The 26,800-nt window shown below is 35.2% G+C and overlaps 1 long non-coding RNA gene across 3 annotated transcripts in view; it reads right to left on the bottom strand.

The window, feature by feature from the left end:
* Window positions 1-1,613: 1,613 nt before the first annotated feature.
* Window positions 1,614-26,800, bottom strand: part of LOC132362142 (uncharacterized) — a 70,128-nt gene continuing 44,941 nt past the window's right edge. The window contains exons 3-5 of one of the 3 annotated variants that reach the window (XR_009502233.1): window positions 22,417-22,475; window positions 16,282-16,344; window positions 1,614-1,703 (exon numbers count right to left, since the gene is read on the bottom strand). This is a non-coding gene — a long non-coding RNA (uncharacterized LOC132362142). Of the gene's footprint in view, window positions 1,704-14,871; window positions 15,381-16,281; window positions 16,345-22,416; window positions 22,476-26,800 lie in introns of those variants that run through there. The other 2 variants (XR_009502234.1, XR_009502235.1) reach the window with 2 other exon arrangements.

Below are 26,800 nucleotides of genomic sequence, written 5' to 3'. Positions count from 1 at the left end.
GAAATTGTTGGCTTGCTCAAGAGACATCCAAATTGAGATATATTTAGGCAATTATATGTGGTTTAGAACTCAGGAAAAACTAAAAGGAATTAAATAGAAATATATGTGTACATTTTATCAGCTTATGGGTACTGTTGAAACAAAAATTATGTGGATGAAATCAGCCTGGGAGGACCAAAAAAAAAAAAAAAGTTGAAAAGATAAGGTGACTGATGATTGAGGTCTGAAGAACACTAACATTTATGATGAACATGAGATATTGGTCTGAGATGGGCATATCTATCTTCACTCAATATCTAAACCTGATTTTTTTTAAAAAAACCTGAAATTCATCCAGGTATACAATGAGGAAAGCTAAAGATATCATGTAAATTATGTCTGTGGTGTACAGTGAGAAGAGCTAAGAGAAATGTGTGAATTATGTCTGAAAACTAAATAAAAAGTTTGAAACATTTACCTTAATGTAGGATAAAAAAGGAAAAATAAACATACAAACAATCTGTTACTAAAGTGAACATTACAAGTGAAAGAATACATTATGCCAGAGAATTGCAGGAAGTAAATACTTATTTTTTAAAAAATCTACTGAAGTATGAAATATAAAGATGACAAAAATTATACCTCATCTTCAATATTAAGTGACATTTACTGCAAAAAAGAACAGAGAGCTATCCAGAATAGAGAAACACTAAACTGAGAAATGAATACATTAAAAGCAAATTCAAAATCTAAGAGAAACTCTTTTTTAAATAAAGGAAAATTTCTGTATAGTATTATTATTTTAATAGAGTTTCTTTTTTACCAGTATTATGTTCACAACAAAACTGAGGGGAAAGCACAGGATTCCTAACCACCCCTACCCTCACTCATGTATAGCTTCTCACATTATCAACATTCCCCACCAGATTTATACATTTGTTACAACTGATGACTCTACCTTGGCACATCATTATCACTCAAAGTCCATAGTTTACATTACCTTTCACTCTTGCTGCTGTACATTCTATGGGTTAGGACAAAGGTATAATGATATGTGTCCATCATTATACTATGGTACAGACTATTTTCACTACTCTAAAATCCTCTGTCCTCCACCTATTCATCCTTCCCTTCTCCCCAGGCCCTGGCAATCACTGATCTTTTTACTGTCTCCATAGTTTTGCCTGTCCAGTGTGTCACAGAGTTGGATCATACCGTAGGTAGCCTTTTTAGAGTGGCTTCTTTCACTTAGTAATGTGCATGTAAGATTACTTCATGTATCCTCATGGCTTGATAGCTCATTTCTTTTTAGCGCTGAAATGGAAAAACAGCTTTTAAAATTAAATAGTTTAGGGATTTCCTCAAATGGAGTATTTTAGGAAGACATTCTGGTTAAAATAAGGATGAGGAGGAGACCTGGGTGCCACCTTACTTCTATGTCTAGAATCTCTGAGAAGGCCGTTTAAATCAATGGGCTTAAAAAGAGGGGAAAAAAAGGAAGCAAAACTAAGTAATTGTGTATTAATATATTTTTCAAAATTTCTGAATAACACAAGCTTTAAAAATTAGAGTTGAGGGCTTCCCTGGTGGCGCAGCGGTTGAGAATCTGCCTGCTAATGCAGGGGACACGGGTTCGAGCCCTGGTCTGGGAAGATCCCACATGCCACGGAGCAGCTGGGCCCGTGAGCCACAACTACTGAGCCTGCGCGTCTGGAGCCTGTGCCCTGCAACGGGAGGGGCCGCGATAGTGAAAGGCCCGCGCACCGCGATGAAGAGTGGCCCCCACTTGCCGCAACTAGAGAAAGCCCTCGCACGAACCGAAGACCCAGCACAGCCAAAAATAAATAAATAAATAAAAATAAAAGTAGCTATAAAATTAAAAAAAAAAAAAAAATAGAGTTGAAAGTGTCTGAAAAATAATTTCTTTTATATATTTATTAACTTATTGTCACTAATTCAAACTTTTATTCCACAAATTCACACGTTTTATTGTAGTCTTCCTCACTGCTCAACACTATTTTACGTTCACAATCCCTGGGCATTTAAACTAATTAGAAATTTGGTTTTCAGACTCATATGTGAATGAACATTTAAGTTCTTGACAGATTGGACACACACACACACACACACGCACACACATAGTTAGACATTCTGATGAAAATATTTTCAAAATAATAAACATCTGAATGTCAAAATTTACACACATATTATAAAGAGAAGAAATAATTATTTTTATACATAAGTATGGCTCCAAAATTTTTCACAAAGAAGTCTATGTACTATGGTTGCTAATCTGATTCAATCTTTTCCTCATCATCAGAATTTAAGTTCCATCATATTTACCAATGTGTGTATCTTTGTTGCTGCTGACACAGTAAATGGAGTTGAGGCAGTGATTTACAGGAATTTATTAAGCTGTTCAAGGCTCTTCTTATATTTACTCATGATGGCTTGGTTTCTGCACTGTCAGGTGGATGTATTATAATCTATCATTTTGGATCAGCAGTGTTTCTGGGCTCATTTTGATTTTATGTGGTCTCTACTTTGAATTGCTATAAATTAATTTTTAATTTATTTCCTTAGAAAGACTTATGTGCATTCCTATACTGGTCAAATGCAAATCACTCAAGTATTTGTAATATTTTGACTTGAAACCATGTGAATAACAAATATAATTTAAAACTTGACAGTCAAAGATTTCGGTTCTAGTATTTATGGTACAACTCTAAGTTATAAAATTATTAACACTAATGAATGTAAAATTTTGTGTGGTGTGTAATATTAAATTCATTTATTTCTGTTTAACATCATTACTTTTTATCAATATCATGATGAGTTAAGTATAGGTATTTTTATTTTTCTGGTATCACCAGATAATTTTTTATTTCATATAGATAAATTAGATGGCAAGCTAAAAGTAATTCTTTATGTGCTAAAGCTTATGCTGTAATTGATATTTATGTTCACAATGTTAAAATTTAAAAGAACAGTATTTTTACGCTTAGAGAAATATAGTAAACATACTCCAGTACTTTTTATAACTTTTTATGACTGAAATCATCTAATAAGTACCAGTTTTTGGCTTAAAAAACAAATTAGGTAATTTGATTTTAATTGAGCTGGCATATAAATTTATATAGGTCTTTTCTTAAAAGAAAGGGGTCCACCCTTTCTTATAAGCTGCCAGGGCTGCCCCGTGATTTTGAGTTTGTTTTGTGAATATCGTGTATTATTTGTGGGTGAGTTTAGGTCTGAGAGCCATTCCATGAACCCATTAAAGCTCATGTGTTTTAAGACATTTACAATTTTTTCCTACGAAGATTCTTTTTAGTAAACCACTGAAATCACATTTCTGTTATATTTGATTGCATTATAAAAATATCTAAGGGGTTCCACATCACACGTCATCATGAAAATGCAAATTAAGTCAACAATGAGATAACGTTATACATCTATTAGAATAACCAAAAATCCCAAACACTGACAACACCAAATGCTGGTTAGAATATGGAGCAATAGGAACTCTCATTTATTGCTCATGGGAATGTAAAATTGTACAGCTACTTTGGAAGACAATTCTTACAAAATAAACACACTCTTACCATACAATCCAGCAATAACTCCAAAAGTTAAAAACTTATATCCTTACAAAAATCTGCATATGAATGTTTATAACAGCTTTATTCTTAATTATCAAAATTTGAAAGCAATGAAGGTGCTCTTCAATAGGTGAATAGATAAATAAACTGTGATACATCCACCCATTAGAATATTACTCAGCACTGAAAAAGGCACTATCCAACCATTGGAAGACAGAGGAAATTTAAATGAATATTATTAAGAAAGAAGTCATTCTGAAAAGGTTACATACTGTATGATTCCAACTGTATAACATACTGGCAAAGGCAAAACATTGGAGACAGTAAAAAGTTTAGTGGTTCCCAGGGTGTGAGGGGAGAGAGAGATGAATAAGTGGAGCACAGAGGATTTTCAGAGCGGTGAAAACAGTGTTCATAATGTTATAATGATGAATACATGTCATTAATTACACATTTGTCCAAATCCATAGAATGTACAACACCAAGAGTAAACCCTAATGTAAACTATGGACTTTGGGTGATAGAGATGTATTAATGTAGGTTCATCAACTGTAACAAATGTACCACTCTGGTGAATCTAAACCTGCTCTAAAAAATAAAGTCTTAAAATCTTAAGATTTTTTTATATGTGTGTATATATATTTATATACACATACACACACATATGTAAGTGTGTGTTTTGGAAAAATATTAATTTCAAAGGCAGCAAATAAAATCCCATTCACTAGGATGCCATAATCAGTGCATAATATTACTGCAGTGGATTGAAATTAAGAACAATAATTTAATCTACTACATGTGGTGATACATTATAATCAAAATGAAAACATCCCTTTACTAAAATGTAATTGATTTATGTCTTATAACCATGAAGATATTCATTAGGAGTATATGACAGGTACTCAAAAGCAGTTAGCAAACCTCAACTTTAGAAATATTATTGACTCAAAACTCATAAAAGTTAATTCAAATTGAACCTTTATATCACCATCATGTTACAAATTCTTTCAATGGAAACATTAGAATTTTGTAACAATTGTACAATTTTATAGCTAAAACATTATATAAGCAGGAAAATTTTTTAAAAACTATGTCTATGCTGAGAATTAGTTATAGAGTTGTGATAATATGTGATGTTGGAATTTTTGTAGCTAATTTCTGATATTGCATGAGATCCTTGTCCATGGTAATTATATTGCACACAGTTTGTTATACAAGATATTTTGGATCATCAAACCCCCAGGTGTCTGCACCATATGGCATGGCAGAAATGCAAGATTGCCATCTAGTGGCACATCCAAAACAAAACAAAACAGATGCCAAAACATCACTTCTCAAAATTCCAAGAAGCAAATGGTAGGAGTAAACCATATGGACTTCCTCTCATCAAGAGTGATCTAGCTACAACCAAGGAGTTGTGGGGAAAAGATACATGGATAGAGCTCTCAGGGTGTATATAATGAGTGATGATCTTTATGGCTCAAATCTAAGCCCACTAGAGAGTATGCCCTGCAGAGGCTGCACACACCAAGCAGGGTTAAACCAGCAAGCCAGCCTCTCTTCTTGCCTATACCTGTGCGTGCTCTACAAGCCAAAGATAGAGTGTTTCGGGTAAGTGGGCAAGGGGTCTGCGTGGGTTCAAGCACACAGGCTCCGTTTCACTGAGCTTGATCTACCTATTGCCATTGCCTATGTGTGTGTGTGTGTGTGGGTGTGTGTGTGTGTGTGTGTGTGTGTGTATATATATATATATACATATATATATATATATACATATATATATATATACATATATATATATATATATATATATATAGTTTACCAACACTAAAATCTGGAGTCCTACAAAATGCCTTAAATACCAGCATGGTATGCTATACAATTTTCTCAGAACAAAAGCAAAATTTTATATTAAAGGAGCAGTAACAATAGACTTCTAACTATAGAGTTAACTTTCAATGCATACCAATAGGGAAACATTTGGCTAGATAGAGGAAGACTCAGATGAAGAGTATCTTAAGGAGTTGAAACATGTGCAGTCTTTTATATAGAATGAGATAGATGCACTGAACTAAAACAAACAATAAATTAGATTGTGTCTCCAACTGCTATTACACATGGTTTTCTAGACCAAAGAGTGTAAGAATGATTAGCTTATCTCACTGTCAAACTCAGTTTTCCATGTCTGGCATTTGTGCTCTCCATTCTTAAGAACTTGGGTCTGTTGGGTTACAAAAACTGTTCATGGAGGGGAGGCAACACCTCATAAGAGGACTGGCAAGTGATTCATTGATCTGGAATATGTGCAGTACTCTGCTACTTTGGGTTCCTCATGATAGTGGATAAGCAAAGGAAAAAAAAATTACTTGCTAAAACAATCAATCCTCATTACCACGAGAAACTAAGGTTACTACCACATAATGAGGGTAAGAAGGACCACTCTGGAATCCAGAGAATTTACTTAGATGTCTTTTTGTGTCTCCCAGTCAAGTAGTAACTGTCCCTGGGCACTATAAAAATCCAGACACTAGCAGGAATTAAAAAGTTCAGACACTTTGGAGATTGAAGACCTCAGTCTCTCCAACAGGTAAGCAAACTAAACCAGTCACAGCGTTGGCAGGAGGTGAGGGATATTTAGAACGGTTTGGCGGAAGAAAGATGATACGTATCTGTTACGTAACCTTGAGACCAGCTGAGTCAGCAGGGACTGTGCTTTTGTTTTTCTGTATCCTTAAATTTTACAGGGGATTGTGACTTAGAACCACCTTGAAAGAGACTCTGTGATCTATCCTCTTAGGAAAATTGAGTATATTTTGTACTGACAAAAACTAGTGACACTAAGTTGTACTGTGGAAGCTTGTTATAATGCAGACAAACAATTGGATCTGAGTGGTACAAACAGTACATATTATCAGCCTCTTCAGATTGCCGAGGTCCCTCCAGTAAACCCTCAGCTGCCTACTGTGCCTCAGGTGATTTCACAGCTGATGGACTCTGCTTGCCCACTGGTGCTGAACCCTGCTTCTCAGGTGCAGCCAGATGACCAACCAATGCCCAGAGTCTTTGTTTTCCAAAGGAAACAATAAAGGAGATGGAAACTGACTTCCTGCCTGGTAAGGAGAGGAGCCAAACAATAAGACTTTAAATCGCGGTAAAGTTGTCAGTCCATAAGATGAATCTTGACCATGAGAATTAGGAGAGAGGAAAGAACTCGGTTAATAAATCCCTTCTCTTTTCTACCACCTGTGAACTGATCTGAGGTATAGATTATGAATCAAATTGTTTGATAACATCTTACTTGGCTGAATAGCCTAGAATACCTTGCTCTTCTGTGCAGGGAGAGTCTATCCCAGCATCCAACAGATCTCCTTCTTTCTCTATTTTTCCCCTCTTTTGTCCTCATTCTCAGTGTCTTGGGTTTGTCCTCACCAAATAAGAATGAGCACTTATCTTTACTTCAGGAATTGTTTTCTAAAAATCCCAAAATTGAAAGTCAAAGGTGTTACAATTTTTTTCCATAGAAATTGTACCATTTTGTATTTTCAACAATAATTGGCTCTTTCTTCACAACAGAAGGGTTTTAAAATTACAGATTTTTTCAACCTGTAAAGTGTGAAAATATATCTCACTGTAATTTTGATTTACAGTCTCAGTTTTATAAGAAATCTGAACATACTTTCATTCATTTAAAAGGCAATTGTGTATATTTCTCTGTGAGCTATTGTGCATATATTGAGCCCATATTCTTCTGGGTTGTAGATCTTTTATTAATTTTAAATTTGGATCAGGGTATAAAAATGTTACCACACTGGTAAAATTTGACCTACATTGCATACGGAAAAATTGTATTATAAAAATTGAATTTCAATAATTTAGGCATATTTTGTTGAAGAGACATGCATGCTGTAGGGTATTATAATTTTTTTATTCTCTATTTTTATGCACTGTCTCTCGGAATGGAACACTGTTGGAATCTGTAGACTATTTCACTATTATAAGATTTCTCCCTAGCCCTTGGGGCTTTGTAATTTTTTTTATTTTTAAATTTTCTTTGATTTTGTATAAATTGATACAGCAATTATGTTATTACTTAAAATAATAATAATTTTTTATTTTAGCATTCGTAACATAATCATATTTTGGGGCATAGAAACTTCAAATTTCATTAGTTCTTCAATAAAGCTCAATAAAGTTATCCTTATGCAAATTTTGCTGTATCAAAGCATAGTCACATTTTAGTACCTTGGCCTTTAAAACTGGAGTCTTAAATTTAGGAGTTTATACTGTTTTAAGTGCTATACATAAGGGCAAACCAGTTTTTAATACATGTTTTCCATATGGTTTTTATAATTAATACTTCAGCAAAGATGGCATCTGTACAAATGTCTAATTTTATAAACCTCTAGTCTGAAAGTCAGTTATTGTTTCTGAAATATATTTTATAGACTCTACTTTAGTTTGTTGCTTTGAAATTCTCTTGTTTTGTTTCTGGAACAGACAACAGGACCCTAGAAGTGATTTTATTCATTCACCCAATGCCTTCCTCCCTTAATCTAGAGGTATAAGCATTTTGCTGCTCAGGACAGCAGTCGGAGATGGCTTCCTAGCAATTGAACCCTCTGCTGAAGTATTTTAGTATTTTTACAAACAGGACAGCTCCATCCGTGCACACAGGCTAAACATCTGCCCTGCACCGGAGACTTAGGCAGCTGAGGATGGAAAGACAGGGTGGAGTTAAATTGTGAAGGGCTTTGAATGCCAGGGGGTTTGGGATTCCCAAAACAAACATGACTGTCATTTATTTTTAGAGACAAACCTTAGGGAACCCCTCCCTCTATAAATATCTAATAATAAATGAGTAGTTAAATAAACAATAGTATAGCTACATAATGGAATAGTCTATAATTATTAATATCAAGTTTCTGAAGACCAGTTAATGACACAGAACAAGTGGAAAAAAAACGTGTATAGAGTATAATACCAATTTAGTAACTACAAATATGAAGATAAGAATAGAAGAACCAACATCAAACTGTAAACTGTGGTTATTTTTGGATGGTAGTATTATACTTGATTTTTATTTTCATCATTACTTTTCTCTATGTTTTAACTTTTTCTATAATGAGCACATATTACTTTTATAATGAATACATAATAAATTTTATTTTTCAAAAAAAAAAAAGAAAATTTTATGAGTCTGTAATATTTTTTAAAATCTTTCAGATTGCTTTACTTTTTGTAATAATTTTTAAAATACATGATTCTTAATCTAAAATATTTAGTAGACTACCATGCATTAAATCAAAGTTCTGTAAAACATTCTGGTTTTAGATTGGAAATTTATTGGATTTGTTCTCTACACAGTTTACTTATATGATTCTTACAAATTATTTGAAAAAAGATATAACAAAATACTTTTATATTAAAGTTTTATTTTTATTTTTTTCAAAGTTTGCAATGCAGCCACATTATTCTCAGAAAAGGATATATTTAAATTATTTTTTGATCCCTATTTGAAAATGCATTGCAATGGATTCTATAATTTCAATGGCAAAATAAAGGTTTCTGTATGAAAAGAAATAAAAATTTTAAGTAGACAAAATTGATTTATTTACAATTTTGGAAAGGACTTGTTTATATAAGTTTGAACCATCATGTTTAGAAAAATGTGTTTTATTATTTTATTTACAGTTAATAAAGAAAACACAAAATCATAACCAAAATTTGTGACCCAGAGAATCATTTGGATACCCAAGCCCAGCAGGCGATAAATGCTTATGAGGCTTTTTTAGTACAGAGTGATAAATTATTAGAGTGAAATACTATTAACTTCAAGTTCACACATAGCAATTAAATGCCATGAAGCTCTTTCTGGTGCTTTGCCCATGTTAAAAAAGCAATTGCTATTTCTTTACTCAGTCTGAGGTTAGTTCTGATTTTTAATTAGCATGAAAACAAGGACCTTCCTTTAAAACACTCTATTCCCAGGAGTGTGTTCTTCCAATCTCTAATGAAAAAATAAACACCAGGTCTACTACGCCTCATGCTAGGTTTCACTGGGACTCATTTCATTTTGCTTTTCACAAACTCCTGGACCAAATATGCACTTTCACCTCTACTATGGACGGTTTCCTGTCTGATTTTTACACACTTATGTTAACTGCTTACTATATTTATTCTATCAATCTTGCCTTATTTTTCCAACTTCATTCAAAATGGAAGAGAGGAAGGAGAAGGGAAAAGTGTTACAAATTAAGAAGATAAATCTACCAGTAGATTAACTAGATAATGTTTTTAATGCCTAAGAAAGCGAGTTAAGGTGATACATTTCTCTGATGGGAGAGAGGGGGGAAAAACCCATACGAATAAATAAAACATATGTCATTACAGTTAAAATATTTTCTTATGAAAAACTGTAACCATACAGAGAAGGTGAAATAATGCACCTATATATGTAGCTCCTTGATTCTAGAATGAACATATAATTTTATCATCTATCTATCTGTCCACTAATACTTCTGTTCATTTGTCAATCTATCTCAGTTTTCTGATGCATTTCAAATGAAGTTGCAGACATAATCCATTTCAACCCTAAAGAGTTCAGCATGCACAAAAGTAACTAGAATTCAATATTTCTTTACATGTTTTTTCATCTGTTTTTAGGTAAACTTTATACACAGAGATATGTACAAATCTTGGGTATACTCTTCATGAGAGGTTTGAGAAATGCATATATTATATAATTGAAACTTCTATCATGATAAATCATTACCATTTCCTTGGAAAGTTCCTTCAATCTCTTTCCCAGGCTCCTTGACCCTATTTCCTCAAAGGCAACCACTAATCCAATTTTTTTCACTGCAGATTAGTTTTGCCTATTCCAGAAAGTCAAAAATAGAACCATTTATCTTTTTACATTCTGTGAATTGTTTACAGGTGCTTTGCATTACCCACTTTACAGAATAGAAAAAAATTGGCCAGAATTATTATATTATAAAATATGTTCATAATACTATCTTCCTTAAGTGTTTTGGTTTTATAAAAGTTATTATTGTTGATTTAATTTTTTAAAATTTCCCCCAAATATTCAAGCTTAACTAATGCCCTGGGCTAATTTTAGTAAGTAATATTTTTCTAGGAATTTGTCTAAATTGATGATTTCAAATAAGTTTTCAAATCTGTAAGTTTATAGTAGTTTATAATTTTTCTCTGATATGTTCATTGCTGATGTTAAATGTCATTGTATTCCCTTTACATTTATGAATTGTTTCTGCTTTCAGTATTTTTTTCTATATGTCTATTATTCTGTACAAAATAGGTTAGAGTAGCTTTAACTTCACCATTTTAAAAGTTCTTTTCTTTATTTACTAATTGCTATTTTTAACTTTAAATCTTCCCTTTCAAGTGATTTAGGTTTATTTTTTTTCTAATTTATAAATTTGATGTTGAACTTATTATTGTTACCCTGTCTGATGCAGAATGTAAGGCTATCAATATCCATGAATGTGTTTTGACTTAATTCTAGACATTTTGTTATCTAGAATTACATTATTATTTTCTGTGGGTGTTCAGGTCTTCATTATGATCTAATTGTCTCATGAATTATTAAAATTACTTTTATTAATTTTAAAAGTTGATGTATTCTTAAATTTTTAAAGTTTTCATGTTTGTTTTGTTTTACTTATTGATTTCTCAACTGTTTTGTAGTCAAATAATATGGTCTGATGATAACAGTTACTAGAGAGTTGTTATCAATCCAGAGATTACCATCTTGAGCAATCTGAGTTTGAGATATTGGATACAGGACATGCATTTAGGACCATGAGTGCATCTTCCAAACAGTTTCAAGTGGTTTCCCCCTGAGTAAGATCTGTCCCTTCTTACTTCAATGTTAACTCACTCACTGCTTTAGGGACTTCCCACATAATCCAAGGCTCTGGCCAACTGAAAATACAGTCACTGTGTCCAAATATTAGATTTAAAAATTTTGCTTTATAATTATTATAATAATGATATCATATATCATAATTATATATGATATATCATCATATATGCCAATTTCTTATAAATTGACTCTGGTCTATTTTAGATAAACATATAGACCCTGGTCAATTTATAATCTCAATTATTTTTAAGTTCTGATCTTTAAAAAATAGAATATTGTGTTTCTCAGTTTTAGTTTTTATGTTACTCTATTTTCAGCAGTGTCTGTTTTCCTATGTATTGCCTCTTACATGGGGTCATTTTCTATAATCATTTCCACTTCTCTTCTATATATTTCTTGAACTTTGTTAGCTTATTTTTCACCCTCTTCTGTTGTCAATCAGGAGTCTTTTATATCTGTTTTGAGACCATTCTTACTTTTTTTACAAAAAATTCTTTCAATCAATATTGATATTTTTGACAATTTTCACCTGCTTGGGAGCAACATTTGTAGAGATTAGAAGGTGGGACTAGTTTTCCTTACCTGCAAATTTTCCATGTTCTTTTATATTTTTGTATTCATCCACTACTGCTTGTGTAACTGCTATTTCTGTGGTGAGGTATTGTTTTGTTTTATTTTTGGTAGTGCAGGATTTTAACTTTGATTCCTAGCAGGAGATGCCTTTGGATACATTCTTAAGATGGAGTGGGAGATCTCCAGTAGCTTAAAGTCATCTATTTGGATGTGCTTATCTAAATATACATTGCCCATTTATTCAGTGATCCAACGTAGTGGTTTTGCCAATTGGTAAGCATCACTATTCTGAGTATAAACTCAATTACAAAGAAAGTAAGCACAAGATGCAGTCTTTTTTTTTTCCTAGGCTTTCTTTGGGACGTATTCATGTCAAAACCGTCTATGTAATCAGTCCACTATAAACCCCACCTCTCACCAATATATCAGGTGACTTATTGAGTCCACAGGTATTAACGTCACTTCACAAATAATGTCCTATAATTCTATGGCCAGGTCAGATCCTTTTGTTTTAGTGCAAAGCTACCATGGACTGAAATTCCCTTGAGAGAAAGTTAAAAGGAAGATATACATCTAATATTTGTATGGTTCTCTTCAAGAAAATCTAGCCTTGCTTTTTGCAATACCCTATACCCAGTTTCCCTTATTGTTAATATCTTACATTACTATGGTACGTTTATAACAACTAATGAACCAATATTGATGCATCATTATTATTAGAGTCCTTAATTTATTTGTATATCACTAGTTTTTATTTATATCCTTTTTTATTTCTGTTCCAGGATGCCAATGAGTATACCTCATTACATCGCCTTGTCATGTTTCCTTAGGCTCCTCTAGCCTCTGAACTTTATCAGCAGAAATATCTTTTGAGTAGTAATATTGGCTATATATAACAAGTAAATGTCACTCAAGAAGTAAAATCCCCAAAAGGCTTACAGTTTCTTCATCTAAATTGTACTAAAGAATTTCCAGCATTGCCACTTAATTTATTATGTATAGCTATTGAGGCCAGGTCTTAGTCAATTAGCCTAAGAAATAATTAAAACCATTCAAAGCTGCTAGACCTACCACACTGTATCTAGTTGCTTGTACATATTTAAATAAGTTTTTTCATGTATATTCATGTTCTTTACTTTTTAGTGGACCACCCTCAGGATCTGTTAATATGGTATCTAGTACCACACATTTTCCAGATCCCCACTCCCAGTATTTTTATCTAAATACTATAATTCTCTTGGTGGGAAAACTTTGTGCTTTCAGGTTTGTTTGTTAATTCACTTAATGAAGTAGCCAGTATACCCACAAAGCTCTTGCATTTCTACCGTCCTTTAACTGAAAGTAAAAAAGCTTCCTGCAAAAACCTGCTTTCACTGCACTGCATGTTACAACATTCCAGGTGTCTCCAAGTAATAATAAAAATATTTCCTTTGCCAGTGTTTTTTGTGGGATACTGAAGTCCCATACCTAAATATGAATTGAATTTTCAGTGCTGTCACTTTCAATTAACCCAGTTAAACAAGGACAGGTTTCTCCCAGTGACAGCAAACAACTGGCCAAGATTGGTCATGTACCTAGGCCTTAGTTGCCAGCCTGTAGTTTTTTGGTGATCTATTATTGTGTTACCTACTTTTCTAGAACTTAGTGGCTTAATAAAAACCATAATTACATTATTCCTTATAATTCTGTTGTTTGACTGGGGCCCAACTGGGTGTCCTTATGCCCTTCTGTTTGGAGTCTCTTATGTAACTAAGGTCAGATGGTTGCTCCAAGATGGCTTCGTGTATGTATCTTGTGTTGCTGGGGAAGGCTGGTTTTGGGGCTCAGTAAGACACTGAATTCCTGAGTCCCAGTCTCAGTGCAGCTTTGCTGTGTCCAGATGGCCTCTTTCTGGGGCCTTGCCATGTGTTCTCCCAGTAGTGTTTCTTAATTTTTATATAATAACTCAGGGTTTCCAGGAGTGAAAAGTGGAAACTATTATGGCTTCATAAGGCAAACTGTGCAACTGGCACAAGGTTGCCTCTGCCACATTTAAAGTGAATCACAGGGCCTGACTAATTTAATAGGTGAGGGGACTACACTAAGATGTGAGTATTGAGAGGTGTGATGATTCATCAGGACCATGTCTGAGAACTAACTAAGACAAGTGGAGAGAAAGACAGTTTCCCTCCTTAGAGATTTCACCAGACTTACAACATGGAGGACTTGCTAAAAACGTAGTTTCAATTTTGAGAAAGCAAGATGTGGCAACTATCTACCACATGATGGAATCCTACTCCTAAGAAGTGCAGTGGCCTCTTCTGCATGGTGTGGTGACAAAATGATCCTCTGAGTGCAAGAACAGTATTTAAAAAAAAAATAGCTGCTCTCTACTTTTGTTATCCAGGTGATCTTTTCTAACTCCAAGAGTTAACCCGTTTCTTGCTAGTGTCTGTGGCATAATGGAAATTTCCAATTATTAGGGAAAGTATGTTACCAATTCTAGAGCTATTTATACCAAAATGATACTCGAATCTCCAGATTCTTGTCCTGTCACATATTCGTTTTTCTGCTCTGACAGTACAGATATATTTGATAAGGATAGGGTTTCAATATGAATTTGACAAAAATGATAAGAAATACAGGAATTCTTCCTGAACTATCACCTGTTCTTCTGTAAGATGCTTGAAGGAACATGAAATATTGAATTATTATCTAGAAGGTATATATCTCATATCTTTCTGCAGGTGTCAGTGCTAAGCTCTGCAAAAATTTCAGCCAAGACCTTGACATATTCCTTTTTTTTAAATTAATTTTTATTGGAGTAAAGTTGATTTACAATGTTGTGTTAGTTTCTACTGTACAGCAAAGTGAATCAGTTATACATATACATATATCCACTCTTTTTTAAGATTCTTTTTCCATACAGGTCATTACAGAGTATTGAGTAGAGTTCCCTGTGCTATACAGTAGGTTCTTATTAGTTATCTATTTTAAATACAGTAGAGTGTATATGTCAATCCCAATCTCCCAATTTATCCCTCCCCCCTTTTCCCCCTTGGTAACCATAAGTTTGTTTTCTATACCTGTGACTCTATTTCAGTTTTGTAAATAAGTTCATTTGTACCATTTTTTTTTAAATTCCACATGTAAGCAATATCATATGATATTTGTCTTTCTCTGTCCGACTTACTTCACTCAGTGTGACAGTCTCTAGGTCCATCCATGTTGCTGCAAATGGCATTATTTTGTTCTTTTTTATGGTTGAGTAATATTCCATTGTATATATGTCCCACCTCTTCTTTATCCATTCCTCTGTTGATGGACATTAGGTTGCTTCCATGTCCTGGCTATTGTAAATAGTGCTGCAATGAACATTGGGGTGCATGTATCTTTTCGAATTATGGTTTTCTCCAGATATATGCCCAGGGGTGGGACTGATGGATCATATGGTAGCTCTATTTTTAGTTTTCTAAGGAACCTCCATACTGTTCTCCGTAGTGGCTATACCGATTTACATTCCCACCAGCAGTGTAGGAGGGTTCCCTTTTCTCCACACCCTCTCTAGCATTTATTGTTTGCAGACTTTCTGATGATGGCCATTCTGACTGGTGTGAGGTGATACCTCACTGTAGTTTTGATTTGCATTTTTCTAATAATTAGTGATGTTGAGCATCTTTTCATGTGCCTCTTGGCCATCTGTATGTCTTCTTTGGAGAAACATCTATTTAGATCTTCCACCCATTTTTTGATTGTGTTGTTTGTTTTTTTGATATTGAGCTGCATGAGCTGTTTGTATGTTTTGAAGATTAATTCCTTGTCAGTTGCTTCATTTGCAAATATTTTCTCCCATTCTGTGGGCTGTCTTTTTGTTTGTTTATGGTTCCCTTTGTTGTGCAAAGGCTTTTAAGTTTTATTATGTCTTGTTTGTTTTTTTTGTTTGTTTTTATTTTTATTACTCTGGGAGGTAGACCAAAAAAGATCTTGCTACAGTTTATGCCAGAGAGTTTCTGCCTATGTTTTCCTCTAAGAGTTGACATATTCCTAATTTCTAATACTCTCTAATTTTCAGTTGGTCACGAACCCAAAGTGAATAGACTATCAAAGTACGTAATATCTTGTAGAAGAAAAAAAAAGGAAGTAAGCAAGAATACTAATTTACCATATAGATCCAGGAATAGCCTTATATTTTATATCATTGCTTAAGAAGCATAAATTCGAAGGGACAAAAGAAAGCCCTTGACTTTTCAACACAGAGAACTGTACCTTGATAAACATGATCCAATCAGGGTCAGGAATCTCCTCACTTAGGTGGACTTTGCCTCTTTTCTGGGTTGAAGGTGTAATGAAACAGGGAAATAGAAAGTGGATACGGAGACACAGAGATAGACATATTTGTTAGGTTAACGCTTTTTAACACCACAATCAGCTATGCAAAGGCAATTTAGTTTCTTTTTTTAATCCCAAATTCATCTGTTTTTCCTTCTAAGTCTCTACCAACATAGTAACGAGAAATGCAATCAATATAGATTCCACTCAGGTAAACAATCCAAAGCAACAAAAGGGAATTCAGTGAAACAGTCACTGTATTTAAGTAAAATCTATTTTTCATAACTTTGGGAATTAACATGTATAATTACTTGTAGCAAAATTAATGAAAAACTGAAAGGATCATCCATAAATATATAAATTATACTGCTGGATTTCTATGTTTCCTCCATACTCATATTTAATCTGTTATAAAATATACTTTACAGTTTCCATCCTCAACCTGTCTCATGTTTAAACTTCCATCTGAATATGTCTCATACAAATATTCCAACTAAGACATTCATCTATAGAATGAATGACAGTGAACCTGAGAAGGAGTATTATAAAGCTAAAATTAAACCTAGTTACAGATTCAAAATGTCAGCATAATAAACAAAACGAAGGTGTTCTGAGCCAAACCTACTTTATTTCAATATGGGAAATGTGTTTTACAAATGCACAATATTTAACATGCCCAATAAATATAATTGCAAAATGAACATTTGAAAGGTGAAGCCTAACAATTGATGACTAATGCAATTGTCAATGGGAAAAATGGTGATATATTGAGAAAGATATGTACACAATTAATGACAATAATTAAACTGGTAGGTAGTCATTAGCAGCAAAGAGGAGACAGTGGCGAGAAAGACAAGAAGAAATCGATTCACACCCAGCCATCTGGGAACTCTCCCTTGACCACACCCAGAATGGGCGAAACTATGGTTGTGTGGTGGGCAGTTTATCCTGATAAAGAGTGAGCACAGTAACATGAGGGGACATCCCCGGGCTGCGCATGCCCAGACCAGACAGGCGTATAACCTATAGTAAACCCAAACTCATTATATCATAATTATAATAAAATCTACATGTGGTTTTGCCCCCGAGTGGGCGTTTCTTAGCGATTCAAGGGTGAGAGCATGCGCAGCAGTAAACTTGTTACATAGCTCGCGACTGTCAATCAAATAATGATCCCTTGTCACTCAACCCCTCCTCCCTGCAAAATGCTCCTTAAAGGTGCCCTTAAGCCTGTACGGGAATGCTGCTTTCAATTCGCAGAAACAGCCCGCGCGCGCTCTCTCTCTCTGAGAGTGTACCTCTGCTTTGATAAACTTTGCTTTGGGCTTGCTTCACTTCGCTGACATAGCCCGCTCTCTTTCTCTCTCTCCCGCTCTGAGAGTGTACCTCTGCTTCGATAAACTTTGCTTTGTGCTTAAGCTTAACATGGTAGTTTGCAATTCTTTGCTTACTATCTTGGAACCGATTGCTGGTGAGGGTCTTCCGCTGACCTCCTCGGTTGAAGCTGTTTTGTTACAACGCCATGTCCACCCAGACAAAACCAAACAAAATCATAATACCTGTCTATCTGTACTCAAAGAATCAAGAAAATTGAAGCAATCAGAAATTTAATTAGGCTAAAGATTTTTTTTAAAAGGCATTTTAAAAAGAGATGAGGATTTAAAGTATTTTAACCAGTTCTGAGTAGGGTATCAGACAAGCAATGCAGTGCATTTCTCAGTCATTTCCTGATCCTTTTGAAAGCAGATCTTTTGCCCCTTTCCTGTTTGCCCACTTCTGTTCCCCTCTAACCTTAAAATAACCTAATTATAGGAATGAGATCACTGGGCAATTTAACCTAACTCCTGATTTATGCTCTCCTGAATGCACACCATGCCTTGTCTAACCTGTTGATTCTTTTCCTAGATAAAAAGTAAGAATGAAGAATTAAGTAAAGAATAATTAGCTCTCTACCCACAACAGCCCCCTAAGCAATCCTGCAGGCAGATCATGAGGGCAAGATAACATCTGAAGAGAGAGTCAACCAGTCTGCATGCAATGGAGATTGCTGCAGAACCCAACCTCCTGCCTGGATAATTCACTGAGATTCTTCCCCCCATTTTTTCCTTTAAGAATTGTCATGGTTGAGCAGAATCTTTGGAGTTGGTCCCTAGACACAAGTCCAACATCTCCCCAGATTGCTGGATTTCCTAACTAAAGCAGCTTTCCTTTCTATTGAGACTTGCCTCTTGAATTATTGGCTTATGAGTGGTAAGGAGCCAAACCTGAGTTCGGTAACACTTTGAGGCCAGTTTTAATAGTGTGTACTTGAATTCCTTGGTTCCAGTTGTGTTCCTAAATCCCTAGAGAGGCAGTTTTGTGGTTTTCTGGAAGTCATTTCTAGATTTACAACCTAGAGCTGGTGTATCCTACCTGTTGTGGACTGAATTGCATCCTCCCAAAATTTGTATGACAAAGTCCTAACCCCAGGGACCACAGAATGGGACTATGTTTGAAGATAAGGTATTTAAGAGGTAATTAATTTAAAATGAGGCCATTAGGCTGGGCCCCAATGCAATCTAACTATTGTCCTTATAAGAAGAGATTAGTACATAGAGAAATGCACCAGCGCCACACATGCACTGAGTGACGACCATGTGAAGAGGCAGCAAGGGGGCAGACATTTGTAAGCCAGGGAAAGAGGCCTCAGAGGAAACCAACCCTGCCAGAAACTTGATCTTGACTCCAAGACTCCAGAGCTGTGAGAAAATAAAACTGTGTTTTAAGCCATCGGATTTGTGGTATTTTTGTTGTGGCAGCCCTAGCAAACTAACACACTGCCATTTCTAAGATTATTTACCTAAATATTTGTACTTAATTCTTTCTGGTAAAATAGATAGATAGTTTATCTTCCCTGGATTGAACAGTGATAGACATAATGTTTAACAATAAAGTTAAGTAACAGATCCTCAAAACTGGAAATCTGGGATTGCTTATCTGAACTGTTTGGGTTTGAATGCAAAGATGATTCTAGTCTTCTTGGAAATGGAAATCAATAGTGCATGACACACAATGGCAAAACAGTTACATTATCACAAAAGTAGCCTACTAGAAACAAGACTTCAGCAGAGGGAGCAGGTATGTTTGACTAGTATAATTTGAATGAGGAGTTCAAGTGATGCGGGAACCATGGTGGTGTCTTAAAGTACAGAGAGTTGCAAAATAGAAAAGATGACAACCTCGGGGCTTAAAACATCATTTAAAGGAATGAATAAAAGTTAAAGAGGTAAATAACAAAAGAGAATATTTGAATGCCCTATAAGATGAAAAGTTGCTCAGCATCATTTTTCATTTGGAAAATATATTTTAGGAGCATTTTAAAATAAAATAAACACTTTAATTCTAGTAAAAGTAAAGAAAATGATACCAGACTAGCCCTACCACCATAAATATTTTTTTTTAAATGAATAATATACATTAAATAACTGTTTCTGGCTAGTGAATGGCAGGCATCACAAGGCTACAATCCCAGAGAGAAGCAAAATTAAAAAGATGAACCCCGGGCTTCCCTGGTGGCGCAGGGGTTGAGAATCTGCCTGCTAATGCAGGGGACACGGGTTCGAGCCCTGGTCTGGGAAGATCCCACATGCCGCGGAGCAACTAAGCCCGTGAGCCGCAACTACTGAGCCTGCCTGCGTGTCTGGAGCCTGTGCCCCGCAGCAAGAGAGGCCGCGATAGTGAGAGGCCCGCGCACCGCGATGAAGAGTGGCCCCCGCTTGCCACAACTAGAGAAAGCCCTCGAACAGAAACGAAGACCAAACACAGCTATAAATAAACAAATAAATAAATAAATAAATAAATAAAATTTAAAAAAAAAAAAAAAAAAAAAGATGAGCCCCCTGAGAGCCATGGCTCTTGGCCTGTGGCAATTTTACCACTGAGGAGCTGGTTGCTGAAGTCTGTCCAGAGCTGGGAATCCTTACTGATCTAAGCACTTTCTATTCCTTCTTATTCTAAATGGTGCTTTTGTATTAATGTCTTTTTACTGTTTCCAGAGAATCCTTTGTTGTCCTTTCTTAGCACTCCTCACAATCATTAATCCCTAGGTGAAATCGGTCTTCCCTTCTAGTCTAAGTTGGGCATCTTTTAATCATTTTCACTGAGAAAAATTAGTGCACTAACTCTGGCTCAAGAAAAAGTTGCTTAAACAGAAATGGTAAAGCAGTTAAAAAATTTTAACCAATCTTGGCCCCAAAACACAAAAAAGAACCCCAAATGAGTAATTATCCCATAAGTAAATGAACATTAACTGTTTCTCAATTTTTATGAAAGACATATATCATATACTTGGAAAAGATAAAACTATTTGTATACTTCTCAAGGTTTTAATTTGAAAACTATATGCAGAAAATATTTAATGGCAAAAATCAATTGCTATGAAAGGTGATATTTGTTGCCTGATTCATATGAAGTAGCAAATGCTTTTTGTTTTGTTTTGTTTTTTAACTTTATTGGAATATAATTGCTTTACAATGGTGTGTTCGTTTCTGCTTTATAACAAAGTGAATCAGCTATACATATACATATATCTCCATATCTCCTCCCTCTTGTGTCTCCCTCCCACCCTCCCTATCCCACCCCTCTAGGTGGTCACAAAGCACCGAGCTGATCTCCCTGTGCTATGCAGCTGCTTCCCACTGGCTATCTATTTTACATTTGGTAGGGTATATATGTCCATGCCACTCTTTCACTTTGTCCCAGCTTACCCTTCCCCCTCCCCATGTCCTCAAGTCCATGCTCTATGTCTGCGTCTTTATTCCTGTCCTGCCCCTAGGTTCTTTGGAACCATTTATTTTTTTTTTTTTAGATTCCATATATATGTTTTAGCATACATATTTGTTTTTCTCTTTCTGACTTACCTCACTCTGTATGACAGACTCTAGGTCCATCCACCTCACTACAAATAACTCAATTTTGTTTCTTTTTATGGGTCAGTAATATTCCATTGTATATATGTGCCACATCTTCTTTATCCATTCATCTGTTGATGGACACTTAGGTTGCCTCCATGTCCTGGCTATTGTAAATAGAGCTGCAATGAACACTGTGGTGCATGACTCTTTTTGAATTATGGTTTTCTCAGGGTATATGTCCAGTAGTCCCGCTGGGTCGTATGGTAGTTCCACTTTTAGTTTTTAAAGGAACCTCCACACTGCTCTCCATAGTGGCTGTATCAATTTACATTCCTACCAACAGTGCAGGACGGTTCCCTTTTCTCCATACCCTCTCCAGCATTTATTGTTGGAGCAAACGTTTTGAGTTGATTTATTCATGCTATAAATACTTATGTGAAAGCATATCACATCAGCTTTCATCATGATTTTACATTCCAAAAATGATCAAACACCCTTCCACTTCTGAGAGATGTTAATGTTCTAGAAAGCCTGATTAATTTCACCCTGTATATGTAGCTACGACTTAAACATCTTGAACTTGCATAAAGAGTACTAATAGATAAAACCCACAAATGTAAGGCATCTTTAACTATTTCCCATACAGTTGAAATAATCTGCCATAAATTCATGATTTTAAAGAAATAATAAAATGAGTAAGTTGTGCTAGAAAGAATCCCAAGTTTAGTTTGCTGAGCAAACATGCAATGAATTAACTAAGACTCGGTTAATTCTTAAAAGCTAATCTTAAAAAATAAAGTCGGGGGCTTCCCTGGTGGTGCAGTGGTTGAGAGTCTGCCTGCCAATGCAGGGGACGCGGGTTTGAGCCCTGGTCCAGGAAGATCCCACATGCCCTGGAGCAGCTGTGCCAGTGAGCCACAGCTGCTGAGGCTGCACTCTGGAGCCCGCGAGCCACAACTACTGAGCCCACACGCTACAACTACTGAAGCCCAAGTGCCTAGAGCCCATGCTCTGCAACAAGAAGCCACCGCAATGAGAAGCCTGTGCACCGCAATGAGGAGTGGCCCCCACTCGCTGCAACTACAGAAAGCCCTCACACAGCAACGAAGACCCAACGCAGCCAAAAATAAGTAAATAAAATAAATAAATTTATTTTTTTAAAAAAACTTGGTTTGATTACCTCTCTGTGGCAATACTGGTCGTTTCACCTGTCTTCGCTACTTTGCAGCAGAATCCAAGCTAGAAAATTAAAAAGTACAGCACTGAAAATATCCAGATTCTCCCTCAAGTTCTGTGTGTATTTCACATAATTAATGCATTAAGAATATGTATATGCTAAGTGAATATCAATTGCTCAGTGGTAAAGGAGCTTATTTTGTGTCCTTGTATTTAATTCAGTTTAATGAAATTAAATATAACAAACTTTTTTTTTTGGTTAAATTCTCTACTAGGTGCCAGGCTATTAGGTGCAGAGAGAAGGAAAGGAAAATAACACATTACCTTGTCCTTGAGAACTCACTCTCCAGAGAGATTGTTAGACTACTCCTTCCCAAAAAAAAAGCCAATGTGTACTTTGCCATCTACATTTGATTTTATTTCTCAGATATTATGGACTGACTTGTGTCCATCTCCCAAATTCATAGGTTGAAGCTCTAATACCTAGTACATTGATAAGGTCTTTAAAGAAATGATTAAGTTAAAATAAAGCCGCTAGGGTGGACCCTAATCCATTATGACTGGTGTCTTTGTAAGAAGAGGAATTTTGGACACAAAAGAGATACCAGGGATATACACACACACACAGAGAAAGGCAGACATCTTCACGTCAAGGAGAATGGCCCTAGGAGAAACCAACACTGCCATTTCTTGAAATTCTAGCCCCCAGAACTGTGAGAAAATAAATTTCTGTTGTACATGGCACCCAGTCTGTGATATTTTGTTATGGTAGCCCTAGCAAACTAATTTACCAGATTACAACTGATATTTAAAAATGTATACATTTAATATATATTTCAGAATCTACTTTTCACTAGGTTCTCCACAATATAAAAGCAATAAACAAGAAAGTCACCATCTCTGACTTTAACATACACTCAGAGTGGGAATAACGAATACTGCATATGTAATGATAGGTTTGATGAGTGTGAAAAACTTTTGTACAGTTCATTATGAGAACAGACAACAGGGGACCTAAGTAAAGTTTATCATGAGAGTTTTTCCTTATGGAGTTATTTCAAATCTATTCAAAGTTGTGTTTGGGCTAGCTAAGGAAGATGGCAGAGAAGGAGGAACAGAGGAGAAACCACTGAGTCTTTATTAAACTGAAACCACTGAATCTTTATTAAACTGAAACCTTTATTAAAGTGAAACAGTTGATGCAGACAAACAGGAATCAACTGGTGGGAGACAAAACTGATAGAAAGGTAGGAGTCGAAATAAGAAGAGTTGTGTAGGTCATGTTACCTACATGATAGTCAAATGTCAGAAAAATGTTTTTCAATAGAGCAGAATCGATTGATTTTTTTCTATTTGGTTATATTTTGTTTGTTTTCACAGTTTTGTTGAGGTATGGTTTACATATCAAAAAAATCTCCCTGTAAGGTATTCAGTTTGATGAGTTTTGGCAATTTTATAGAGTCATAAAACCACCACCATAATTGAGATATTGAATGTACCAGATACTCCAAAGAATTCCATCCAGGCCCTTTGTGGTTAATTTTCTCTTCTATTCCTGCACAACCATCTATATCATTTGCTTTGTTTTATCACTATAGGGTTTTTTTTCCCCCTAGAATGTCATATAAATGGAATCATGTAATTTATACATAGTCTATTGTATTTAAATGTTTTCCACATAGTCTGTTTTAAGTATGGATCCAAATTTTGTTTGTTTTCTGATTAACCCACTATGGGATATGTATAGTATACATACAATTAGTATGTCAGTTTACCAAATGATGAGTAGTTGATTGTTTCCAAGTTTTGGCTACCATGAATAATGCTGCTATGAATATTAATGTGTAGTTCTTGATTTGGGCATATGTTTTAGTTTCTCTTGGATAGCTATGATTTCTTTTCCCTTGGATAACTATCTAGGTGCATATTTATATCATAATTAGGTAAAATAATTGACACAAGTTTAAAACTGATTTGATGTAAGAGATTATGACAAGGAAGAAGTCAAATGTAGCTCATAATTTTCTGTCTTGAAAGAATGATTTAACATAATATTGGCATTTTCTGAGATGAAAGAAATTTTTGAAATAGAAAATTATGACTATAGTTTGAAATCCTGAATTTGAGATTCTGTGATGCAGCCAAATGGGGATATCAAATAATGGGTTAAACAAAAACTCTACCGGTAACAAAAGTGTTCTTGGCTAGAAAGTACATATATTGTAATAGTACAGAGACAAATAAAATTCACAATACTGAACAAGATCAGTGGCCAGTCAAGTATGGTCCAAGGGCCAAACTACCTATTTTTGTAAATTAAATGCTGCTTTTTAATTGCTACACCATTGGTTTACACATTGTCTATGCTACTTTCACACTACAATACAGAACTAAGTAATTATGACAAAGACCAGATGATCCACAAAGCCATATTCACTCTCTGGTCATATTTACTCTCTGGTCCTTTACTGAGTAAAGTTTGCTGAGTCCCCGACATAATTATCAAGAGAATATAGAGTTATAAGAAAAGACTGTAAGACAGTGTAGACTAGAGGGATAAGAATATTCTGCATTTAAAAATAAGGCGGAGGGCACAGAAATCTAAACAGAAGATCCAGAAAGTATTCAGATTGTAAGGAAAAAAAAATAGGGAAGTGTTCTGCTGTAAAGTCCATGGACACAGAGTTTTCAAGAAGAATGAGAGATCGACTGAAATCAAGAAATATGAGGTGAATAGAGGGGTGGGATAGGGAGAGTGGGAGGGAGAGAGACGCAAGAGGGAAGAGATATGGGGATATATGTATATGTATAACTGATTCACTTTGTTATAAAGCAGAAACTAACACACCATTGTAAAGCAGTTATACTCCAATAAAGATGTTAAAAACAAAGAAATATGAGGATTGAAAAATAAGTATACGGAAGTCATTGATAAACTTACCAGGGCAATTGTGGTAAAACAATATAAGTCCAATGACGGTGGATAGAATTGGGAAATGGGTATTAGAGCAGGGTATTAAATGTATTCAATTCCTTATGGCAGTGGGAAGAAAGATGATTGAGTTGAGGTCTAGAAACTTTTTGCCTATTACCCAGCAGGAGATCAGGGACCATTTGCTGCATTTGCTGTTGTCTAAATGAACCCGAGGATACTGATAATTGCCAACCAGTGCACAATGTACTGCAATACCTGATGGAGAATGTGAGGGGGTTATCAGTAAGCCAAATGTAGATCTTGGTGGGTGAAGTGATGCTGTAGTGGAGGACACTGAGACTATAGTGAAATAACAAAGTGGAAAACAAGAAAGAAAAGTAGACCTTATAGTGTCATCACTCATTCATAAATGCATGATTGGGATAGGAGTGAGGTGCAGAGGGCTTTGACATTTATTACCTATGGTTGGATTTTGGGCAAGTGTCCCCTTTGCCCGGTTTTAATTGGTCATACTACATGAGAATACTTAAAACTTCCCCAAACCTTACTTTATAGTGAATATTAAGTAGTATCACATTTTACAAGGACAAGAAATATCAGCTTTAAATAAGAAATGTTGAAAGAAAGGGCACTAATCCCCACCAAGTTGCAATACATCTGTCTTGAGTGCCCTGTGAAAAATTAAATGGCTCAGAAGAGTAACTATTGATTATTGTGGTTAGAATAAATTCATGCATTTTACCCTACACAGTATCAGACATGATAAAAGTTAATCAGGAAGTCCCACAGTCTAAAGGAATTGATATTCTCACACAAACTTGGTGAATGCTTCCTATTTTATTCTAACTTTGAAAGGAAATGAAGTAAAATTCACTTTTTTATACTACTGTACATCACCGTCCTCCCATTCATGCAGGGTATCTGAATTTGCAAGCATATTGAATCCAGAAACCAAATTTCAATTTCATCCCTATTAAAATAAAATGGATTCATTATAGAAATAATAGGATGATGTATTTCTTTCTTTTTTTTTTATTACTGGAGTAAAATTGCTTTACAATGTTGTGTTAGTTTCTACTACACAATAAAGTGAATCGGCTATATGTATACCTATATCCCTTCCTTCTTGGACTTCCCTCCCCACCCCCCCACATCCAACCCATCTAGGTCATCACAGAGCACCGCGCTGAGTTCCCTGTGCTATACAGCAGGTTCCCACTAGCTATCTACTTTACACATGGTAGTGTATTTATGTCAAACCTAAACTCCCAATTCATCCCACACTCCCCTTCCCGCCCTGTGTCCACATGTCCGTTCTTCTCAGAGAAAAAAGTCAAAGAAGAATTTAAAACTGTGAAAGTATACACATATTACTAGCTGAGGATGGTTAATTAATATGGCGTAATAGAGGATCCAGTACGATGACTAAACTTAGGGAATAACTGGATCTGAG

Source organism: Balaenoptera ricei, chromosome 3, assembly GCF_028023285.1.
Source record: "Balaenoptera ricei isolate mBalRic1 chromosome 3, mBalRic1.hap2, whole genome shotgun sequence".
Taxonomy (NCBI): domain Eukaryota; kingdom Metazoa; phylum Chordata; class Mammalia; order Artiodactyla; family Balaenopteridae; genus Balaenoptera; species Balaenoptera ricei.
Note: the sequence above shows the minus strand (reverse complement) of the source record. Positions and strands in the feature narration are given on the sequence as shown.